Source organism: Pongo pygmaeus, chromosome 13 (assembly GCF_028885625.2).
Source record: "Pongo pygmaeus isolate AG05252 chromosome 13, NHGRI_mPonPyg2-v2.0_pri, whole genome shotgun sequence".
NCBI lineage: Eukaryota > Metazoa > Chordata > Mammalia > Primates > Hominidae > Pongo > Pongo pygmaeus.
The window spans coordinates 78,131,633-78,157,650 of NC_072386.2; the positions used below are offsets into that span (position 1 = coordinate 78,131,633).

The 26,018-nt window shown below is 40.1% G+C and overlaps 1 protein-coding gene across 3 annotated transcripts in view; it reads right to left on the reverse strand.

Annotated features, from left to right (window-relative positions):
* CENPP (centromere protein P) overlaps positions 1 to 26,018 on the reverse strand; it is a 286,353-nt gene that overhangs the window by 159,095 nt on the left and 101,240 nt on the right. The window lies entirely within an intron of this gene.

Sequence of the window (26,018 nt, forward strand, 5' to 3'; positions counted from 1 at the left end):
GAGATGGGGTTTCACCATGTTGGCCAGGCTAGTCTCGAACTCCTGACCTCATGATCCGCCCACCTCTGCCTCCCAAAGTGCTAGGATTACAGGCGTGAGCCACTAAGCCTGGCCTAATGTAAATTCTTAATAACAATAATACATGTTATTAATACATATAATAAAAATACACCATGTAATTCCTATGCTATGAAAGATAATCACCTTTATATTAAACTACCTCAAAAACAAGATTTTAAATAACTTGGGGGCGAGGGGGAAAGAACAACATTACAGATATACAAGAGATGGAGGTTTGGATTTCGAGGTTAAGAATGGGTAAATAAAGTCTTATTCTTCACAGTGCAGTTACTCAACTTTGGCTCCCTTGACATTCTGGGCCAGGTCATTTGCGGCAGGGGCCCTGGTCTCTACACACTAGATGGCAGTAACACCTGCATCCCCCGCCCCCCACAGGTTTTTGTTTGTTTTTTATTTTGGTAAGAGACAGAGTCTTGCTCTGTTGCCCAGGCTGCAGTGCAGCAGTGTGATCACAGCTTACTGTAGCCACAAACTCCTAGGCTCAAGCAATCCTCCTGCTTCAGGCTTCCAAGTAGCTGGGACTACAGGTGCATACCACTGTGCTCAGCTAATTTTTTGTGGAGACAGGGTCTCACTTTGTTGCCCAGGCTGATATTGAACTCCTGGCTTCAAGTAATCCTCCAAGCCTTAGCCTCCTAAAGTGTTAGGATTACAGGCGTGAGCCACTGCATCCAGCCTCCCCTCTACCTCTATAGTTTTGACAATCAACAATTTCTCCAGAAACTGACAAATGTCCCTGCGGGGAGTGGTGGAAGGTAGGGCAAAATCTCAGCAGGTTGCAAACAACAGCTTTACAGGAAAGTTAGTCAATTTCTAAAATGACATATCTGGAAACCTGGAATAAAACTGCTACTTTTTTGAGCAAAAAAAGAGGGAAGACCATGGTATGAGTAGAGGGATGATGACAGTATGATCTTAATAATAAAGGTTAACCACCAGTAGTGCTAGAACCAGTAGTGCCCAGGGTTGCAGAACTTTGACTTGGAAATCCAGTTCCATTTATAGTCTTGGGCAAGTTACCACCTCTTTGAGCCTGCTTCCTCACCTATAAAGGGTAGGGGTGACATCACTGAACAAGGTTGCTATGAAGAATAAATGATAAAAATATATATGCAATGCTTTGTAAACCATAAACATTTACAAAGAAAAATAAAAGATCATGAAGTCCTTGAAGATAAAAGAAAACAATACTATAATAATCACTCAAAAATTAAAATATTCTAGTTTCAATGTGTTAATAAATAAAATAAATTTTTCTACAATGTAACAAAACATTGTGATATCACGGCACTTATAAGAACATATGTAAAAGTAAAAAATGTTTATTGACATTGAAAAAACCCAACATCTTGAAATTAATCATTAAAATCATAAGGTAAATACTAAGGTTAGAATAAAAAAACAGATTTATCTATGATCTGAATAGTGGAGCTTAAAGTAGCTAAGTTAATCTTTTTATAAAAAGAAAAGACAAAACCAAAATTTTAAAATACTGGAAATGATTCTTGAAATCCCTGCAATTAATTCACTGAGGTTTATGTTTGTATTTCAATCTTCCAGCTGTTAGCCATTTTTGGTTTTAAGTTTGCAAAAAACAAATCACTAATAAAAATCATAAACAACCAAAACCGCATTAACATTTACTGCCAAAAACACATTTTCTGGTGAATACAAAATATTACCCACTGGAAAAATCCATTAAAGATTGAAAACAAGTGACTTACTATTTACTGGGTTTATGAAGGACTAAATTACTGAAGTGATTTTCTTTAAGTATTATGAGGTATTTAGAAGTCACTGAAACAAAAACTTTTTTTTTTTTTTTTTTTCTGAGATGAGGTCTTTCCACAAATTGTCCAGGCTGGTCTCAAACTCTTGCGCTTAAGTGATCTTCCTGCCTCAGACTCCAGAGTAGATGGGATTACAGGCGTGAGCCACCACACCCAGCATTCCAAAAGCTTTTTAAAAAAAATTTCAATTTTGTTCTCCCTTAAGCTACCATACCATTTCTCTTTCATTCACAATTCCATCCCTTTTTGAAAGAATTGCCTTACCTCAGTTTGTATTACCTTTCTATTCACATGGACCTTAATCTGTTGCGGCTGACCTAACAATTCTCCTTAATCTATTTTCCCAAAATTATCTTATACAAATAACATTAAACAATAATAGCTGATTTTATTAGTCCATTCTCGCACTGCTATAAAGAAATACCTGACACTGGGTAATGTATAAACAATGTTTAATTGGCTCATGGTTCTGCAGGCTGTATAGGAAGCATGGCAGAGTCTGCTTCTGGGGAGGCCTCAGGAAGCTTCCAATGATGGCGGAAGGAGAAGGGGGAGCAGCATTTCACTTGGCTAGAGAAAGGGGAGGTGCCACACACTTTTAAACAACCAGATCTCATGAGAACTCACTTACTACCATGAGAACTGCTCCAAGGGGAAAATCTGCCCCCATGATCCAATCACCTCCCACCAGGCCCCACCTCCAACATTGGGGATTAAAATTTGACATGAGATTTGGGTGGGGACACAGATCCAAACCATATCACTAATGTTTAAAGAACATTTTCAGACATTCTTCTAAATGCCTTACTTTTAATCCTCACAATAACCCTATGAGGTACTTTTACTTATATCTGGTATTTTTTTATTTATTTATTTTTTTGGAGATGGAGTCTCGCTCATCACCCAGGCTGGAGTGCAGTGGTGCAATCTTGGCTCACTGCAAGCTCTGCCTCCTGGGTTCACGCCATTCTGCCTCAGCCTCCTGAGTAGCTGGAGGCACCTGCCACCATGCCCGGTTAATTTTTTGTATTTTTAGTAGAGACGGGGTTTCACCATGTTAGCCAGGATGGTCTCGATCTCCTGACCTCGTGTCCGCCTGCCTCGGCCTCCCAAAGTGCTGGGATTACAGGTGTGAGCCACCGCACCCAGCCTGTGTCTGTTTTTTTAGGTGTAGGAGCTAAGGAAATTAAATCACTTGTGGCAGATCTGGGATTTGAATACAGCAGTCTAGCTCCATGCTTTTAACTATGATGATACACTATTTTTCTTGAAAATCTCTGTTCACTTTGAAATTGCCTTTGCAAACATATCAATGAGAAAATTATGACAGTAAAAAAGATCTGAGCTAACCTACCCTCCATCTTCCCTTTCCTTAAATTATCACTGTGCTTTCGGGCTGAGCTAACTTTGGAAGACATTTAGGCTATAGTTTAAATGATAATAGACCTTGCCCAAAACTCAACTTATTTTGTAAAGCTAATGGAAGGCCATGAACTGGGTGAAGAGAGGAGCCCGATTCTGCTAAGGTGTAGACATAGATTGTCAGCCATTCCTGCAAATAATATAACTATTGTAGACTGGCTTTTTGAGATACCTTTTCAGGTTTTTTTGCATGGCTGACACCTACGGTTTCACCTGGACCTTCCAATCCCATTCCTGTGGCCCCATCCAGAAGCAATTCAGCCCACAAGAGAACAGCTTACACCCCCCTAGAGATGAAATAATAGGATTTCATCTCTGCCCCAACCAATCAGCAGCAAGCCTTGCCTCCCCGACCACTTCCCCAAAACTGCCTTTGAAAAACCCCTAACCCTTAGGAGTTCGAGACCAGCCTGGCCAAAATGGTGAAACCCCGTCTCTACCAAAAATACAAAAAATTAGCTGGGCATAGTGGTGGGCACCTGTAATCCCAGCTACTTGGGAGGCTGAGGCAGGATAATCGCTTGAACCTGGGAGGCAGAGGCTGCAGTGAGCAGAGATCATGCCACTGCACACCAGCCTCCTGGGTGACAGAGCAAGACTCTGTCTCAAAAAAAAAAAAAGAAAAAAGAAAAAAAAAGAAAAACCCCTAACCCACAAGATGATTTGAGTACTAACTCCATCTCCCACGTGGTGTGGCCAGCCTTGTGTCTATTAAACTCTTTCTTTACTACAATGCTGTAGTCTTCATTTGTGCAGCGGGCTGGAAGAAACCATTGGGCGGTTACACTTTGCTAACACACATTATGCTTTTCCGGTTGTCCTTTAGTGGCTAGTGTTCCCCAATATCCTTCATTTGGTCTCTTTTCTTTATTCCCTAAAAATTTCGTCCATTGTAATCATTACCTTTAGGGTGAGTCCTTCAAAATCCACATCTGAAACACTTACCTCATTCAAAAGTAGCAAACTTTCAGAAGCAAACTTAAACATCTGGTGGCATAAAACTCAATCAAAATGAACATCATAAACCATTTCCTTCGAACTCATAAGGTCCCTATTGGCTCTGTTTTTCCTCCCAGCTGTGCACGTTCTAAACTTCTAGGAGTTGCTCAGCTGATTTCTAACTTTTCTGCATCTCTACGGACAACCAGGTGCCAAGTCCTGCCCTACCTTCTCATGCTTCTTGCATCCATTCCTTCCTTTTTATCCTCAGTCACTGTATCACAATCACATTCTTGTTGGAATATGTGAAAGGAAAATAAAATCTCAGGACCCCAAATTCACTATGCTAGGGGTCTACAACCCTAGGGTCATAGGCCACAACTGGTACGAACTGGAATACACAGCAGGAGGTGAAAGGTGGGCAAATGAGTGAAGCTTCCTCTGTATTTACAGCCACTTCCCATTGCTTGTGTTACTGCCTGAGCTCCATCTCCTGTCAAATCAGCAGTGACATTAGATTCTCATAGGATTGCAAACCCTATTACGAACCGCACATGTGAGAGATCTAGGTTGTATGCTCCTTATGAGAATCTACTGTCTGATGACCTGTCACTGACTCCCATCACCCCCAGGTGGGACCATCTAGTTGCAGGAAAACAAGCTCAGGGTTCCTACTGATTCTACTTTATGGTGATCTGTATAATTATTTCATTATATATTACAATGTAATAATAATAGAAACAAAGTGCACAATAAATGTAATGCGATTGAATCACCCTGAAACCATTCCCTCCTCCCTCATGCCTGTCTGTGGAAAAATTGTATTCCACAAAACTGGTCCCTCGTGCCAAAAAGTCTGGGGTCTGCTACACTATGTTAAAGAGGAAAAGTTAAGCTCGAAGCTGAATCATGCAAGAAACTCATTCCTTTGTTTCGAAACATTTAGAAGGCCAGATGTCCCCATAAGTAGCTACTCTGTTTACTTTATCTTACCTAAAGTGCTGATTTACTGAGCTGAGATGAATACATAGTTGACTATTCTTCCAGCCCTCCCTTCTTCCCTCCTTTTCTTCATTCCTTTTTTTCTCTTTCTCTCCCTCCCTCTCTCTCTCTTTCTGTTTTTCTTTTCTTTTCTATTTTATTTTATTTTTTAAGAGACAGAGTCCCACTCTGTTGCCCAGCGTGGTCTGTTCTTTCATATTCTCCAGAGGATTTTAGATATCTTGGGTGCAAGGACTGTGTGTTAGTCATCTTTGCATGCTCTCTCCCCCTCCACAAAGCTAACATGCTGCCTTGGTTCAATATACTTTTCTGAATGAAATCACTGAATGATGCTTATTAGTGAAGGAAAAGAAAAAAAATTTATTCACACCTTAGGAACACAATGTGTTTTTATCTGCTATATCTTCTTTCACTCCAGTAGCTCACCTAACCTTATAGCTCTACAACAGACTACAGTTACTATTTAGAGATACACTGTTACATTCTACATTACACAGAGGTAGGGGCAAATGGCATTTTTCCCCAATGCACTTTTATTAAGTATTTATTATTGGAGGCATTCATTATAGTTTCTATCATAGACTCTGAGGAGCTCTGAAACTGATTTTCCCAATCACCTCTGACCAGTGCTATAACAAAGAAAACATTTCCAGCAGTTATATCTCTCTTGGAGAAATAATAAAAAATTAAAGAGCTGCTTTAAAATGAACCCAAATATAGAAAAAGAATGAAATTATAGAGGGCCTAAAGAGGCAGAAACACTGGGACAACTCAGGCTAAGGCACAAAAGCATATGCCGTTCCTTGGCTTTACAGTCAAGGCACGACCATTTGTATAAAGTCCTGGTATTAAGACTTCCAGTGACGGAGACTTTTTTTTCTTTACATTTACAGTGCTAGCAACTTTTATTCTTTACCTTTTTACCAAGGAGAATTTACGACAGAAGCAAAAATAGAAAGAATAAAATAATAAACTTCTGTATACTTCTCACTCAGTTTCAAAAATTATTAATTTATAACCAATCATTTCATATATACTTCCATCCCTATTATTATCTTAATAACAGCTTTTTTTTTTTTTTGAGACATTATCTTGCTCTGTCATCCAGGCTGGAGTGCAGTGGTGTAACTCGGCTCACTGCAACCTCCACCTCTCAGGTTCAAGTGATTCTCCTGCTCAGCCTCTCAAGTAGCTGGGATTACAGGTGTCCGCCACCACGCCCAGCTAATTTTTGTATTTTTAGTAGAGACAGGGTTTTACCATGTTGGCCAGGCTGGTCTTCAACTCCTGACCTCAGGTGATTGGCCCACCTCGGCCTCCCAAAGTGTTGAGATTACAGGCGTGAGCTACCATGCCCAGCCAATAACAGCTTTATTGAGGTACAATTAATATACCATACAGTTCAATCCTTTAAAGTATACAATTCATTGATTTTTATACTCAGGGTTGTACAACCATCACTACAGTCAATTTTAAAACACTCTTGTCAGGCTCCAAGATGGACAACTAGATGCAGTCAGGGAGAACAGCTCCAATGGAGGGACCACGACATCAGGAAGACTGGCTCACTCCTAGCAGATCTTCAGAGGGAAGGCATTAAGAGCGGATGAGGGAAGACACAGATGCTAGGCTCAAGGGGAAGGAAGCTGGGAACCCTGCATGGGGCTACCGCGCACCGGGACTCATTGCTGGACCCCAATGACGCTTGAAGAAGGGGTGACTGAACAGACAAGGAGCAACCCACTCTCACCAGAGGCCTCTGGAAGCCCAGCAGGATGAGACACTGTGACCACCTTCAACATTTAAGTTGGCAGAGAAAGCTGCTTAGAGAAGTGGTAGGCACAGAACTCCAGCTGGTGTGGAGCCCAGAGGGTTTAGTGCAGAAGCATCTGCAGTGGAGCATGAACAGGCAGGCCCATCCCCCTAGGCTCAACTTGCTCCCATAGGAGATATTGGCCCTAGGGGAACTGCTGGACCTGAACTCCATGAGACAGGGCTGGTCCGACTGGACCACTGTTTGGTCTGTTGGTCTCTCCAGGGGCCCCAGCCTGGCCACATCTGCTTGCAGTACAGCCACCAGGTACCTCCTAGGGGCCCATGTCAGCTCCTGTAGTGGCGGAGCTCACCTAACTAGCAGAGTGCTCCAGCAGAGAGGCCATTGCTGACATGCACCAGCTTGCACACGCCCTCTCCCCACTGCAGCCTCCCCCATGCTGCTTTGCCTGCAGGTACTCGCCCACAGGCACCCCCAACTTTAATAGTGAACAAATGGTGCTGGGACAATACATTCACAACACACCATATGCAGAGCGTAACATGGGACAGAGATATAAGCATAAGAGCTAACACTATTAAACTCGTAAAACAGACATAAATACTCATGAGTCTGGATTATGCAATGATTTCTTAGATGTGACACCAAAATCACAAGCAAAAAAGACGTAAATTAGACATCACCAAAATTAAAACGTTTTGTCCATCAAAAGACATGATCAAGAAAGTGAAAAAAAAAAAGCTCATAGAATGGAAGAATTTTGCAAATCATATCTATCGATAAAGGACTTGTATCTAGAATAAAATTCCTACCACTCAATACTTAAAAACCCCAATTTAAAAATGGGTGAAGGATCTAAATTGACATTTCTCCAAAGAAATGGCCAAATAAACACATGAAAAGATAGCATCACTAATCATCAGGGAAATGGAAAATCACACCACAGTGAGGCACCTCATTTCATACTCACTGTATGAAATGTAAATTATATGCTATGATTATAATTTGATTAAAATAGATTCAGTATTTCAAAGCTGAGTGATATAGGACTGGCTAGGAAAATTTATAATTTATTTATTGAAAAGATCTTATCCCCACTGACTTGCAGTGTATATGTATCATAAATCAAGCAATCATATATGTCGAGTTTATTTCTGAGTTCAATGTCTATTTCTAAGCCTGAATTTTTATCCCATAGGTCTATACCTTAAGATTTTGTGGCCGGGCACAGTGGCTCATGCCTGTAATCCCAGCACTGTGGGAGGCCGAAGTGGGTGGACTGCCTGAGGTCAGGAGTTTGAGACCAGCCTGGCCAAAATGGTGAAACCCCACCTCTACTAAAAATACAAAAAAATTAGCCGGGCGTGGTGGTGTGCACCTGTAATTCCAGCAACTTGGGAGGCTGAGGCAGGGGAATTGCTTGAACCAGGGAGGTGGAGGTCGCAGTGAACCGAGACTGCGCCACTGCACTCCAGCCAGGGGGACAGAGCAAAACTCTGTCTCAAAAAACCAAAAAAAAACTTTGTAACATACTAAGTCCTCTTTGTTGTTTTATCTTAGGATTGTCTTGGTTATTCTAGGTCCTTTGCATTTCCATATTAATTTCAGAATTAGCATGTAAAATCACACAAAAACCAAGCTGAGATTATTATTGAGATTGCAGTGAATCTCTGATCGTTTTGGAGAGAACTGGCATCTTAGCAATACTGAGTCTTTCAGTTAACGAGCTAGCTATTCTTCAGTTTCCTTCTTGGCATTGTTTTGTAGTATTCTGATAAAAATCTTACACTTTTTTTTTAGAGTTACCCCAGGTTACTGATAGCTCAGATGCTATTATAAATGATCTTTTAAAGTTTTATTTTCCACTTATGTATTAGTAATATATGGTAAAAATTGATATTTTTATATTGAAATTATAATCAGCAGTCTTGCTAAATTCTGCTGATTAGACTGATTAGAATTAGACTTATTAATTCTAATAGTTTGCTTGTATATTCTTTTGGGATTTCAAAAATATAATTATGTCTACTGTAATTAAAATTAGTTTTTATTCCTTTTTTCCCTACTTTTGTACCTTTTATTTCTTCTTTTCTGTATCTCACTGCTAGGAGCTCCAGTATAAACCTGAATAGGAGTGATGAAAGTAGATATTCTTGCCTTGTTGTCAATTTTTGGGGAGAAGAGAGTTGAGTATTTCCTCATGTTATGTTAGTGGCAGATATTTTTGTAGATACCCTCTATCAAATTAAGTCACCTTCCTAAAAATTTTCATCATGATAATGGTGTATTTAATTGTATCAAATGTTTTTTTTTTTTTTTGAGAAGGAGTCTTGTACCGTCGTCACCTAGGCTGGAATGCAGTGGCGCGATCTCGGCTCACTGCAAGCTCCGCCTCCCGGGTTCACGCCATTCTCCTGCCTCAGCCTCCCGAGCAGCTGGTACTACAGGCACCCACCACCACGCCTGGCTAATTTTTTTTTTTGTATTTTTAGTAGAGACGGGGTTTCATTGTTTTAGCCAGGATGGTCTCGATCTCCTGACCTCGTGATCCACCTGCCTCGGCTTCCCAAAGTGCTGGGATTACAGGCGTGAGCCACGGTGCCCGACCGTATCAAATGTTTTTTATTTACTAAGATGTTCATATAATTTTCCTTTATTCTGTTAATATTATGAATCACACTGGGCTTTTTCAAACCAATTTGGAGTTCCTGATACAAATCCCACTTGATCATAATGGAGTTTTTTTCTTTTTTTTTTGAGACAGAGTTTCACTCTTGTTGTCCAGGCTGGAGTGCAATGGCGCGACCTCGGCTCACCGCAACCTCCGACTCCCGGATTCAACTGATTCTTCTGTGTCAGCCTCCCAAGTGGCTGGGATTACAGGCATGAGCCACCACACTCAGCTAATTTTTTTATTTTTAGTAGAGACAGGGTTTCTCCATGTTGGTCAGGCTGGTCTCAAACTCCTGACCTCAGGAGATTTGCCCACCTTGGCCTCCCACAGTTCTGGGGTTACAAGTGTGAGCCACTGTGCCCGGCCTTGTTTTTATATATATCTAAATTTTAACTTATAATGTTTTATTTACTATTTGTGTGTTTACTGGCCTGCAATTTTATTTTCTTGTGATTCCCCTGTCAAATTTTGGTGTAGGGGTTATTTTGGCCTTAGAAAGAATACCTCTCTCTACTTTTTAAAACATTAACTACAATACGATTACCATACCAAAAAATAATTGACAATATTTCCTTACTATCATCAAACCCAGCAAATGTTCAACTTGCCAACAGTTCCACAATTTTTAAACTCGTTTGTCTGTTGAGTCAGTATCCAAATAAGGCCCACACAGATGTCATAAGTTGATATATCTTTTAAGTCTTTGTTTTGTTTTGCTTTGTTTCCTAAGAGTCTCACTCTGGCACCTAGGCTGGAGTGCAGTGGCGCGATCTCGGCTCACTGCAACCTCCACCTCCACGGTTCAAGTGATTCTCGTGCCTCGGCCTCCTGAGTAGCTGGGACTACAGGCACGTGCTGTCATGCCAGGCTAACTTTTGTATTTTTTGTAGAGGCGGAGTCTTGTTATGTTGCTCAGGCTGGTCTTGAACTCCTGGGCTCAAGTGATCCGCCTGCCTCGGCCTCCCAAAGTGTGGGGATTACAGGTGTGAGCCACCGCACCTGGCCAATATACCTTTTAAGTCTTTTTTAACCTATACATTTCCCCTTCATCCCTCTTTTTCTTCCTTACATTTTATTTGATGGAGAAACCAAGTTGTTTGCCTCACAGGCATTTCCCAGTCTAGATTTTGCTGATTGCGTACTTGTGGTGTACTTTAACATATTCCTCTGTCTGCATTTCCTATAAATTAGTAGTTGAATCCATATTGTTGACTTCTTATAAACTTTCTATTGACGTTTAATATATGTATAGAAAAGCACATAGATGATAAATATGTAGCTTGATTAATTTTAACACTGTAGTTACATACCATGTAAGTAACATTCAAAAGTATGACTAATAAAATATAAAAATTCATGCACTTGTTTTTTATTAACGTTTTCTTAAACATACAGATAGCTCACCCTTATTTCAATGTTTAATATTAGAAGTGTTTTGGGTCTTTATTAGGAAGTTCGGTGATTATTTTATAACCAGAAATATGCCATAGGAACTTAACACTTGTTTAATAACAATTAGCCTATGGTAAAATTAGTTTCATTATAAGTCATTTCACTTAAAGTCGCAGTTTCAAAGAACCCATTGACAATGTTAAGTGAGGACTTACTGAACAATAGTCTCGGTTTTACCATGGGGGATATGTTTCAAGACATCCCCTGTAGATGCCTGAAACCACAGCAAGTACAAAACCTGATTGTTGTCAGCCAAATCACATTTCTGTTCACGTCTTCCACTCACAGATTTAATGCCTTTTCCCTCTTAACTAAATACTTATCACGCATTAATTGTGGTCATAACTTTCGCAGTTTGAGGTGCAACAGGAAACTAAACTAGTTTCTTTTTCCTTCTTCACAATTTTACAGATAGGAGATTTGGTCTTACTAGAGATGTTAGCACTCTCACCATACCATTCTTTTTCTTTCCTTATTAAGTTGAGAACTTTTGCTACCTTTTCACTTAAGGGAAGCACTTTATAGATCAAGCTTGTCCAACCCACAGCCATGGCCCACTGTAGCCCAGGATGGCTTTGAATGTGGCCCAACACAAATTCGTAAGCTTTCTTAAAACATGATGAGTTTTTTTGTGATTGATTGATTGATTGATTGATTTTAACTCATCAGCTATCACTAGTGTTAGTGTGTTTTATGTGTGGCCCATGACAATTCTTTTTCTTCCAATGTGGCCCAGGGAAGCCAAAAGACTAGGAACCCCTGTTATAGATTCTCTTTGACATAAGGTTTACTACAACATAAGCGCTGGGATACCATGAGAGGTGATCTGATAACCCTAAGTGACTAACGGGAGGTGAGTGTATATAGTGTGGATATGTTGCACAAAGGGATGATTCACGTCCTGGGCTAGACAGAGCTGGACAGCACAGGACTTCGTCAGGCTACTCAAAATAGCATGTAATTTGAAACTTATGAATTATTTCTTTCTGGAATTTTCCATTTAATATTTTTGGACCATGGTTGACCATGGGTAACTCAAATGGGGGAAAGCAAAACTGTGGATAAGGGGAGGCCACTGTAAATATTAACTTGAATAAACATAAGTAACAGAAATTCTGGTTCCTAGGTCTCTATATTCACCACTCTTATCCATACTTACAATCATTTCACTACTTTGAAGATCAAAGAGTTCCTTTCACCCAAATGGTACTTGTAGTAATATTACATAATTCTACAGAAAATATAGAGGGGATCAGACCAATAAGACTCAAGGGCATTCCAAGAATTTTAACATGGGATTGAGAAAGAGGACTAGATATAAAGTGATATCCCATAAAATAATAGGAAGACAAAGAGAAGGTGGCATAGAAAGCCAAAGGAGCCACACAAGTTTAGATGTGGAGCAGCCTCATTGAAACCTCCTCATTTTAAGATTATAAAACTGATTCTCCAGAGAGACAGGTGACTTAAGACCACCAACTCATGAAAAGCTGTGGCCAGGGCCTCCCATGCTGGTCAGCCACTGTGACTCCATAGCTAGTGGGGGCTGGGGAGGAGTCTACAATCTCTGTTTATTTGGAAACACAGAATAGCTTATTGCTTATTTCTCACATATTTTAAAAATATATATTTTTTAAATTATTTTTTCCAAAAATAAGCCCATTAAATTTACTGAAAAAAATTACCTAATTTTCACCATGGGAGGGCAGTCTTATTCTAATAAGCTATAGAAGTCTGAAAATAAAGACACGAAAGCCAGGTCTACTTTAAAATAGTCTTAAACCACTATTATTATATTTTTAAAATTTAGACAATGACTTCTAACTAGAAGCAAAAATAATAACACACAATCTGACTAATAAAAATACTTAGGAAAACAAAAAGGTGAAATACTTGAAAACGGACAAACAGAATTGTGCTTCATATGCAAAAGAATCTAAGTCACTTCCCCATACTGGAAAGTCTTAATAAGAACAAAAGAACAGCACCAAGCATTTACTAAGGCCATACCACGTAGCAATAACAAATGAAGCAGTTTATTGATTGACTGATTGATTGACTGAGATGGAGTCTCGCTCTGTCACACAGGCTGGAGTACAGCAATGCAACCTCAGCTTTGCAACCTCTGCCTCCCACATTCAGGAGATTCTCCTGCCTCAGCCTCCCAAGCAGCTGGGATTACAGGCACATGCCACCATGCCCAGTTAATTTTTGTATTTTTAGTAGCGACGGGGTTTCACCATGTTGGCCAGGCTGGCCTCGAACTCCTGACCTCAAGTGATCCACCTGCCTTGGCCTCCCAAAGTGCTGGGATTCCAGGCAAGAATTACCACACCCAGTCAAAAATGAAGCAGTTTAAATGCAATGTTTAAATACTAAGCACTCAATCATTATGAAATCTTATAATGGTAGATGTAGACACATCAATCTCAAAAATTACATGAAAATGCAAAAGACTTACAACAGTGAAAACAATTTGGAAAAAGAACAACAAAGTTAGAGGATGTATACTCCCCAATGGCAGAACTTACTGTAAAACTACCCTAATAAGGAGAGCATGAGACTGGTATAAGGCAGACACATAGAGCAATGGAACAGAACTAAGGATCAGAAACAAATCTGCACATTTATGGTTAACTAATTTTTGACAAAGATATTAAGACAATACAACGGAGAAATAATTGTCCTTTCAACAAATGGTACTGAGACAATTGGATATTCACATGCAAAAAAGTGAACTTAGATCCTAACCTCACACCACACACAAAAATTAAATCAAAACAGATAATAGACCTAAATATAACAGATAAAACTTATAAAACTTCTGGAAGAAACAGGAAAGAATATTTAAGACCTTAGGCAAAGAGTTCTTAGACTTGACACCAAAAGCATGAATAATAAAAGATAAAAATTCATAAATTGGTCCCAGTGCAGTGGCTGACATCTGTAATCCCAGCACTATGGGAAGCTGAGGTGGGAGGATCGCTTGAGCCTAGGAGTTCAAGACCAGCCTGAGCAACACAGGGAGACCTCATCTCTACAAACAATAAAAAAAATTAGCCAGGTGTGGAGGCACATGCCTGTGGTCTCAGCTACTCGAGATGCTGAGGAGGGAGGATCACTGGAGGCTGAGGTGGGAGGATCACTTGAGCCCGGGAGGTTAAAGTTGCAGTAAGTTGTGATTGCGCCACTGCACTCCAGCCTGGGCAACAGAGTGAGACAGCGTCTCCAAAAAATAATTTGTAAATTGGACTTTACAAAATTAATATTTATGTGTCAAAAGGCTATTAAGAAGATGAAAAGCCTGGGCACAATGGCTCATGCCTGTAATCCCAACACTTTGGGAAGGAGAGTGGATCGCTTAAGCCCAGGAATTCGAGATCAGCTTGGGCAACATGGTGAAACCCTGTCTCTACAAAAAATACAAAAATTAGCTGAGTGTGTTGGCATATGCCTGTGGTCTCAGCTACTCGGGAGGCTGAGGTGGGAGGATTACTTGACCCCAGGAGGCAGAAGCTTCAGTGAACCAAGAACCTACTACTGCACTCCAGCCTGGGCAACATAGCGAGACTCTGTTCAAAAAAAAAAACAAAACAAAAAAAAGACGAAAGAGAAAAGACTAATCATACACTAGAAGAAAAATATTACAAGCTATATATTTGATAAAGGACTTATATCCAGAATATACAAAGAACCCTTACAATGTGTAATAAGACAAAAACTCAATTAAAAAAAGGTAAATTGATATACAGTTTTAATGTAATTCCTACCAAAATCCCAGCAAGATTTATTTATTTAATTTTGAGACAGAGTTTCGCTCTTGTTTTCCAGGCTGGATTGCAATGGTGTGAGCTCTGCTCACTGCAACCTCCGACCCCTGGGTTTGAGCAATTCTCCTGCCTCAGCCTCCTGAGTAGCTGGGATTACAGGCACCTGCCACCATGCCCGGCTAATTTTTTTGTATTTTTAGTAGAGATGGAGTTTCACCATGTTGGCCAGGCTGGTCTCGAACTCCTGTCCTCAAGTGATCCGCCCGTCTTGGCCTCCCAAAGTGCTGGGATTACAAGTGTGAGCCACCGCACCCAGCAGATTTCTTATAGATACAGACAAGATCATTCTAAAATTTACGTAGAAAGGTAAAGGAACTAGAATAGCCAAAACAATTCTGAAAAAAGAATACAGTGAGAAAAATCATTCTACTTGATTTCAAGACTTACAATATAACTATAGTAATCAAGACTAGGTGGTGTTGTCAGGAAGACAGATGTATAAATAAACAGAACTGAAAAAGAAAAGCCAGAAATAGCATTAAGGGCAGACAATTGATTTTTGACATATGCACCAAAGCAATTACTGAAGGAAAGACAGTCTTTTAAACAAATGAATTGAGTAATTGAATATCCATAAGCAAAAAAAACCTTTCAAACCCTATATAAAAATTAACTTGAAATGAATCATAAAAGTAAAATGTCAAGCTATACTTTTAGAAAATAACATAGATGAAAATCTTTGAGAGCTAGGACTTTGTAAAGAGTTCTTAGATATGACACCAAAAGCATGATCTATAAAAGAAAAAAAGAATCAATAAACTGGACTTCACCAAAATTTAAAACTTTTGCTCTGTGAAAGATGCTGATAAGAAGATAAAAAGGCATGCAACAGAATGGAGAAAATCTTTGCAAACTACATATCCTACAAAGGTACTCCTTGTTCTAGTATCTAGAACTCATAAAACTCAAGAGCAAATAATTCAATGGGAAAATAGGCAAAGGACATGAATAGACATTTCACTAAAGAGAATACACAGATAGCAAATAAGCACATGAAAAGATTCTGAACATCATTAGCTATTTGGGAAATGCAAATTAAAACCACAGTAATATATCACTACATACCTATTAGAATGGCTAAAATAAAAATGTGTTAAAACATCAAATGCTAGTGAGGATGTCGAGAAACTGAATCACTCATACACTGTTCGTGGGAATGTAAAATGGTACAGCTGTTCTGGAAAATAGTTTGCCAGGTTTTAAAAAACTAAACAGTCACTTACCATATGACCCAGCAATTATACTCTGGGCATGTACCCCATAGAAATGAAGACTCATGTTGACACAAAAACCTGTACATGAATGTTTAGAACAACTTTATTAGTATTAGCCCAAACTGGAGGCAGCCCAGATGTTTTTTCAGTGGACAGTTAAACCAACTATGGTACATCCATTTCGTGGAATATCACTCAGTAATAAAAAGGAATAAACCAGTGATACATGCAGCACCTCAAATGAATCCCCAGATAATTATGTTTAATGACACATTTCCAAAAGGTTATATACTGTATGATTCCATTTCTGTAACATTCCTGAAATAACACAACTGTAAAATTGAGAAAAGATTAGTTTTTGCTAGGGGCTAAAGATGCAGGGGGAAGGGCAAGAGATTTATGTACCTATAAAAGGGCAACATGTGAAACTCTTGCAGGGATAAAAATGTTCTGTAATTCTACTATCTCAACCTCAATATCCTGATTGTAATACTGTACCATAGTTTTGCAAGATGTTATCATTAGGGGAAACTGGGTAAAGGGTACATGGTTTCTTTCTGTATTAGTTCTCATAACTGCATGTGACTCAATAATGAAATTGAAATAACATTTTTAACTAAAAAGTAAATGATTGCAGTAGAATCTAAGGTAATAGGAGAAATCAACACCAGGGCCCACTTGAGAATGGTTTTATAAAATGATCAGACAGTATTTTTAATCACTCTGAACCTTGGGGATTTATAAATAAAATGAAAAATAAGGGTGATAAAGACAAACATCTGAATCTTGAAAAAGATGACCATAGATTGCCGGATAAGAGGTTCATCCCTGGATTATGTCTACCAAGCATTGCCAAAACATATCTAAGGTTGTACACAGTGTACAGTATACTTTTTATTTTATTTTTGAGATGGAGTCTCACTCTGTTGTCCAGGCTGGAGTGCAGTGGCATGATCTTGGCTCACTGCAATCTCCACCTCCCAGGTTCAAGCAATTCTCCTGCCTCAGCCTCCTGAGTAGCTGGGATTACAGGCGTGCACCACCATGCCCCACTAAATTTTGTATTTTTAATAGAGATGGGGTTTCGCCATGTCGGCCCGGCTGGTCTTAAACTTCTTGAACTCCTGACCTCAGGTGATCCGCCCGCTTCAGGCTCCCAAAGTGCTGGGATTACAGGTGTGAGTCACCCCACCTTGCCCAGAAAACTTTTTTAAAAATTAAGGTTTGAATCATCTTGCATCTCTGGATGTTTTCCTCCAAATTTAACAATTTCTTTTTTTTAAAGTTTTACTTTTCTGAATGAGATTTTCTCCCAATATTTGTTAAAAAGATGATCCCTTCTCCACTGACTTACCTTTGGCAAAAATAAATTAATCAGAAATTTGTAAGCTTATATCTGAACTCTCTCTATTCCACTGCTCATGTGTCTATCCTTTTGCCAATACTTATGTTTATTTAGATCTTCCTCAATGTTTGCAGTTTTCAGCATGCAATTCTTACACAAATCTTATTAGATGTTAACTAAATATTTCGATCTCCAATTACTCATTCTTTTTTTTTTTTTTTTGAGACAGAGTCTTGCCCAGTCGCCTAGGCTGAATTGCAGGGGCACAATCTCGGTTCACTGCAACCTTGGTCTACTGGGTTCAAGCGATTCTTCTGCCTCAGCCTCCCGAGTGGCTGGGACTTCAGGTGCGCACCACCACGCCCAGCTAATTTTTGTATTTTTAGTAGAGACGGGGTTTCACTATATTGGCCAGGCTGGTCTGGAACTCCCGACCTCAGCCTCCCAAAGTGTTGGGATTACAGGCGTGAGCCACCGCGCCCGGTCTCCAATTATTCATTCTGGTATATAGAAATAAAATGGATTTTTGTATACTGACTTCAATCTTGGCTAAGCTAGAATTAGTGTGATTTGGGAATGATATTTAAAGGAAGGTGAGCACAAGGTATAAGATAAGTGTATTTTAAACAGTTGATGTTTAAAAAAATGTATACTTGTTTTTTTTTTTTTAGATGAAGTCTTGCTCTGTCACCCAGGCTGGAGTGCAATGGCACGATCTTGGCTCACTGCAACCTCTGCCTCCCGGGTTCAAGTGATTCTCCTGCCTTAGCCTCCCGAGTAGCTGGGATTACAGGCAAGCACCACTGTGCCCAGCTACTTTTTGTAGTTTTAGTAGAGACGGGGTTTTGCCATGTTGGTCATGCTGGTCTCGAACTTCTGACCTCAAGTGATCTGCCTGCTTCGGCCTCCCAAAGTGCTGGGATTATAGGCCGTGAGCTATCACACCCAGCCTAGGGTACATTTTTGTAATTAAATTTTCATTGTTCTCATAGCAACCATTTATAAAACATTCCAGATGTTTTATAAATAATAATGTTTTATAAATGTATCTCAAATTATATAATCCCTTATTAACTTGTAGAACATAATCTTTCTGCCTAATGTACCTTTTCCCCACGTTAGAGAAGAAAAAAATGTATCAGGCTGCCTTACAAAAAAAGAAATGTAATTAGGGAGTCTCACTGTCTGTACCAAGTACCAGTCAAACAGAAAACTGATTGCGGGAGGAATTTACTCCTCCTTCCTTGTTATGGTTTTAGTGTTTGTCTCCTCCAAAAATCATGTTGAAATCTAACTGCCATCATAACAGTATTAAGAGGTGGGAACTTTAAGAAGTATTTAGGTTATCTGATGCTGTTATTACAGGAGTGGAATCACTCCCTCTTGCTCTCTTTAACCCAGCAAGAAGTCCCTTGCCAAATGCTGGTGCCTTGATCTTGGACTTCCCAATAACTCCAGAACTGTGAGGAAATAAATTCCTGTTCATTATAAATTATTCAGTGCATGGTATTCTGTTATAGTAGCAAAAGATGAACTAAGGCACTCCCCAAATGCCTTTTTGCTTTGTGGTATCTCAGGGTATGTTTTTTATTTAGTCAAAGAAGAAAAAATAAATCAATACCATGAAAGATTCAAATCCAAAATTTTTTTTGTATCCTTTTTCCTGCCCTTTCCTCTAATTAACTAATACGATGGATTATGTATTCCCCAAATTAAAGGGTCTACTTCTATATGCACCTCCTCAACAATAAAAATATTTCCCAATGATTTCACCAAGTAAAATGCATCTTTCCACCCTTTCCTAGTCCTGAAAATGTGATTTCTAAAAGTGCTAAATGCTAAGTACTAAGTACTTTGTACTTAGTACCAGTCATTGTAGAAGAAACTTTGAATTAATTATGTAGAAAATAATTTTTTAATTGTGTATATAATTTTGGGACTTTGCTTCTGTGAGGGTGGAGTACTGGCTGCTCCCCGTGCCTATGAGTGCTCTCTCGCTTCTTCTGCAGCCTGTGATTGGTTGTGTGCTGCCTTTTATACCCAATCCTCCTTATTTGGTGAGGATTCTACGACATCTGCTAGTTTTGTTGTCACATGGCTTATTGATTTGAAATGTACTTTCATCTCATGTGGTTTACAGGAGTTAACTGGGAGAAAGACTGAACAATAAATAGTCCAGCTGTCTAGATACTAAAGATTTACAAAATGTCTTTCAAACAAAGAGCTAGTCCCTTAAAAGCAATTAAAGAGAAGGTCAAATTACCATTTTCTTTTCTCCTTTTTTTTTTGAGATGGAGTTTCGCTCTTGTCGCTGAGGCTGGAGTGCAATGGCGCCATCTTGACTCACTGCAACCTCTGCCTCCCAGGTTCAAGCGATTCTCCTGCCTCAGCCTCCCAAGCAGCTGGGATTACATGCGCCCATCACCACGTCCAGCTAATTTTTATATTTTTAGTAGAGACCAGGTTTTGCCATGTTGGCCAGGCTAATCTCGAACTCCTGACCTCAGGTGATCCAACCGCCTCAGCTTCCCAAAGTGCTGGGATTACAGGCATGAGCCCCTGAGCCCGGCCAAAATTACCATTTTCATGGGATCCACATGAGCCTAAAAAATTCAAGAGAATCAACTGAAAAACTGTAACACACAGTCATAGGTATAACTAGCAAGAGGTTAGTATCTATGAGATATATAATGAACTTGTAAAAATCAATTTAAAAAAATTACATAATAGAAAAATGAATAAAGGCCGGGCATGGTGGCTAATGCCTGCAATCCCAGCACTTTGGGAGGCTGAGGTGGGCAGATCACGAGGTCAGGAGTTTGAGACCAGCCTAGCCAATGTGGTGAAACTCCATCTCTACTAAAAATACAAAAATTAGCCAGGCGTGGTGGCAGGAACCTGTAATCCCAGCTACTCGGGAGGCTGAGGCAGAAGAATTGCTTGAACCTGGGAGGCAGAGGTTGCAGTGAGCCAACATCATGTCATTGCACCCCAGCCTGGGAAACAGAGCTAGACTCTGTCTTGGGGAAAAAAAAAAAAAAGAAAAGAAAAGAAAAATGAGTAAAAAACATCAACAGGCATACAACAGAAGAGAAAATCCAAATGGCTAAAAAACATTTGAAAAGATGTTCAATCTCTTTAATAGGCAGGCCAATGGAAGTTAAAATCATAATGTAATGCCACTGAATACTTATCAAATTGGAAAAAGTTTAGAGAATATCAAGTATCAAGTATTAATGAGATCTAAACAAACGTACCCTTATCCACATCAAATGCCAACAGTGCATCAATCGACAGGCATGTCAAAGGGAAATAATATAATGTTGAGAAATGCCTTCAATAGTTAAAGAAATCTAGTGTATGGAAACAGTCCCATTTCAAATTTGATAGGGGAAAGGTGGACTATTCAATTAATGCCAGCAATATATTCAGTGGGATCACATCTCATACTTAACAAGCACTGTAAACACTAAACATACCAAATTTTCAAATGCAAAAACATTTTTTAAATTTAAAAATAAAGAAACTGGCCAGGCGCAGTGGCTCATGCCTGTAATCCCATCACATTGGGAGGCTGAAGCAGGCGAATCACGAGGTTAAGAGATCAAGACCTTCCTGGCCAACATGGTGAAACCCTGTCTCTACTAAAAATACAAAAATTAGCTGGGAGTGGTGGTGTGCACCTGTAGTCCCAGCTACTTGGGAGGCTGAGGCAGGAGAATCGCTTGAACCCAGGAGGCAGAGGTTGCAGCGAGCCGAGATTGTGCCACTGCACTCCAGCCTGGTGACAGAGCGAGACTCCATCTCAACAAAAAAATAAATAAAAACAAAACAACAACAACAACAACAAAAGAAACCATAATAGTCCTAAAATGAACAGTGGAAATCAAGGAAGAATTTTTCAGTGAATGCAGAAGTAACTATAACACAAAAGCCAGGAGGCTGTTAAGAAGAGATGGATAAACTTGGCCAGGTGTGGTGGCTCACACCTGTAATCCCAGAACTTTGGGAGGCTGAAGAGGGCAGATCACCCGAGGTCAGGAGTTCAAGACTAGCGTGGCCAACATGATGAAACCCTGTCTCTACTACAATACAAAAATTAGCCAGGTGTAGTTGTGGATGCCTGTAATCCCAGCTACTTGGGCGACTGAGGCAGAAGAATCGCTTGAATGACTTCATACAAAAATTAGCCAGGTGTAGTTGTGGGTGCCTGTAATCCCAGCTACTTGGGCGACTGAGGCAGAAGAATCGCTTGAATGACTTCATCTTAAAAAAAAAAAAGAGACGGAAGAGATGGATAAACCCAATGACGTAACAAAAAGTCTTCATGGCAAAACCATCAAAAGCAAATTACAAATTGGAAAATAATAGTTATAAGTCATAGCACATAGATTCCCTTATACATAAAAAACTCCTAAAAGTCATTAAGCAAAAGATCTACAATACAATAGAAATAAAAGTAAAAGATACAAGCAGTTCCAGAAAACGCAGCATACAGCGCTGTAAAATATAAGAGATATTCAACCAGATCCATAGTAAGAGAAATAAGAACTCAACTATAAGATACCATTTTAACCCACTAGATCATTGAAAGATTAAAACCTGATAAATGGTATGCGGAGGATTTAACAGCTGGGAGTGCCACTTGGAAGGGCCTCTGAGGAGAACAATCACATCTGTGCCTGAGGATTGACCCCTCAGACACACTGGCACACATATGCAGTATCTTATAAAAGTTTATTAGCTGCACCATTGTTTACATTAGGAAAAGAGTAGAAACATCTCCAATTTCATACAAGAATGCTTTTTGAGAAATAATGATTTCTAAATATATGTATTTGCTTCTATATGTACAAAATATCTCTGGAAGGATTCACAAGAAAATGACAAGATGATGATGATGACGATGATGATGATGATGATGATGATGACGATGATGATGATGACGATGATGACGACGACGATGATGATGATGATGATGATTTTGAGGCGGAGTTTCGTTCTTGTCACCCAGGCTGGAGTGCAATGGCGCGATCTCGGCTCACTGCAACATTCGCCTCCTGGGTTCAAGGAATTCTCCTGCCTCAGCCTCCCGAGTTGCTGGGATTACAGGCACCTACAACTACGCCCGGCTAATTTTTGTATTTTTAGTACAGACAAGGTTTCACCATGTTGGTCAGACTAGTCTGGAACTCCTGACCTCAGGTAATCCGCCCTCCTCAGCCTCCCAAGGACCTGGGATTACAGGAGTGAGCCACTGCACTTGGCCTGAAAATGACAAGATTATATTCAGGTGATTCAGATGCTGAGTTCAGGATAACAGTCATTTGTTCTTTACCTTCTCTATGTTCTGTAGACTTTAGCCAAGTATTCACTGATTGTCTTCTGTTTTCAGTGTTTCTGTATTCATGCTTTTACGTTAATAAAAGTTTGTTTCACATACAGGCCATATAAGGCCTGCTGATGAGTTCACCAGGTAAGGTCTGGGAAGTGACAGTAAGATTATTCCCCTGAATTGGTACAGAGGCCATTGTCTGGAGGCATCTTTCCTCCAACAGTCAGGAAAATAGAAACATTCAGAAAATGGAGAAGAAGATGCACATTGGAGGGTACTGTGCATTCATTCATTCATTCAAACAATATTTATTGAGCACCCACTATTGACAGACAGTTTGGGGACATGGTAGCTCATAAAAGAGTCTTGTCAGAAAGGAGAAAGCAGACAAATAATTACATTCATAATTAATTGCAACTGGGATAAGCTGATGTCTTAAAGATAAGAGTTAGCTATCAACAAGATTGAGAGGTACAGAGGCCTAACATCCTCAAGAGACAGAAAAGCTCCTTCAAAGGTCATAGTGAGACAGAAACATGGCAATGTGAGGCTCAAAAAGAAGCCAGTGTGGGTACAGCGCAGAAACCAGCAGTGGTGCAAACTGAACATCCCAAGAATGGGCAAGTGGTAGGCCAAGGTCAGATCATCCCCAATCTTGAAGATCAATGTTTGGAATTTACTTTTTTAAATAAAGCATCACTGGAAGTAACAAGTAGAAACAAGTAACAAGTAGAAACAAGGAAGTTTAAGTAGACACAGTGTGCAGTCTGATTTTTATGCAGACAAGAAGAAAATTGCTTGGAGAAGGAGATGTGTGAACATAGTCAAGACCTTACCCAGAACACCTGGGTTTGAGATGATGGCAGTCATGGTATGAGACACAGACAGATCAAAAAGATATTTGGGTGTAGAACACAAAAGATTCACTAATAGATTCAATTTGAAAGTCAGGGAGAAGTATTTACATCAGTGGTTCTCAAGGTTTGGTGGGACCTGGGACACTTGTTTAAAATGGAAGTTCCTGGGCCCATGCTCAGAGGTTCTGATTTTGTAGATTTTGAGTACAAAGATGCTGGAACCTGAATTTTTAATAAGCAGCTCTGGTAATTCTGATGATGATGCACCTCCTGCCACACTTGAGAAGGCACTAATTTAAAGGACTCCCAAACTTCTGGCTTACACAAGACAGTGGTCAGGGTTGGGATGGGGGCACCATTTAAGAAAATGTAAATGATGATGGCCAAGAAAGCTTGTGAGTATGGGCCATGAATTCAGGAGCCTCTACTCCTCATAGACCCCTTGGAGCAGACAGACCAAGAGACTGACTGCAATTAATGTTTAGACTGTTTCTATAGGGCTGCCCAAGTGGCCTTTCTGATAGAAGTAGTTCATCAGCTAAGTGTCATTATCTGCCTTACAAACTTGATTCCATTTAGAATGCTGAGAGGTGGTTACTTCCAGGCATATGTCTGACTTGACCCTGCTGACACTGGCTACCTGTGAGAGTACCACCTACTCCCTCCTCCTAGATCACTAGGCATCAGCCAAGCTGGCCTGTCACCACTCTGATACCAACTTGGCTTGCCCCATCACCATATTTAGTTCTAAATATCTAAACTACTTAAAATAGTGTCTGCCTGCCCTTTTTAAAAGATTAATTAATAGTCAGGGCATGGTGGCTCAAGCCTGTAATCCCAGCACTTTGGGAGGCTGAGGCGGGTGGACTGCCTGAGGTCAGAAGTTCGAGACCTGCCTGATCAACATGGAAAAACCCCGACTCTACTGAAAATACAAAATTAGCTGGACATGGTGGCACATGCCTGTAATGCTAGCTACTTGGGAGGCCGAGGCAGAAGAATTGCTTGAACCCAGGAGGCGGAGGGTGCAGTGAGCCGAGATCACACCACTGCACTCCAGCCTGGGCAACAAGAGTGGAACTCCGTCTCGAAAATAAATAAATAAATAAATAAATGAATAAATAAATAAATAAATAGATAGATAAATAATAAAGATTAATAGCCAGCTGTGGTGGCTCATGCCTGTAATCCCAGCACTTTGGGAGGCTGAGGCGGGAGGATCACCTGAGGTCAGGAGTTCAAGACCAGGCTGGCCAACATGGTGAAACCCAAGCTCTACTAAAAATACAAAAATTAGCTGGGTGTGGTGGTGCACACCTGTAATCCCAGCTAGCCAGGAGGCTGAGGCAGGAGAATCGCTTGAACCCAGGAGGTGGAGGCTGCAGTGAGCCGAGACGGCGCCATTGCACTCCAGCCTTGGCGACAGAGCCAGACTCTGTCTCAACAACAACAAAAAAGATTAATAGACTTTATTTTTTAGAGCAGTTTTAGGTTCACAGCAAAACTGAGTGGAAGAACAGAGACTCCCCAGATCCCTTTCTTTGCTGAGTGCCCTTTTTCTGGTACTGCACAATGCTCCAGGCCTATCTCCTACTTTCCTTGCTTCAGTCCTCCTGGAATCAGCCATTTCTCCAAGGAGCGGCCCTGGTTCCTTTTACTGGAAAATGGTGTTAGAAACGAAGATCTGGGCTTTGTGTTTGTTGCTGCTTAAAGTGCTCCTGCTTGTAGGATCTCTCAGCCAACAGAGCAAGGAGGTCTCTGTGTGTACTATGTGTATATAACATAATTACATTTCCCTTTTAACCAGCTATATCTATATTAAGCTAAATATGAGTTCATACTGATGTCTTCAACTCCAATCCATTACCACATGAATCACTGTCACCACCTCACCTTGCTTATTTATTTGTAACTTCCACTCCAACAGTGAGACACTTGGCTCTCACCATCTGCCATACAATAACTTAATTGTTCCATTCCAGTCCCCACTTACAGCGGTGCCTGAACTGTTGACCCGTACCCCCATGCCTCATTCATTTTTATCCCTTTACCTTGCATTATTCTCTTCCATCGCACTCTACATTGTTTATATTCTTCATTTTATGCTTATTTATGTTTATTTTCTGTTTTCCTTCTCTATAACAGAGACTTTCACCGCTGAGTCCCAAGCACCTAAAATCTGCACAAAGTAGGTGTCCAGTAAATAAAGTGGAACAAATGAACAGAAAATTGTAATGCTTATTATGTTAATTAGGCAGGTCTCAGGAGGGCCTTTCCTAGCCAGTCCTGTGTCACTCCGCTTT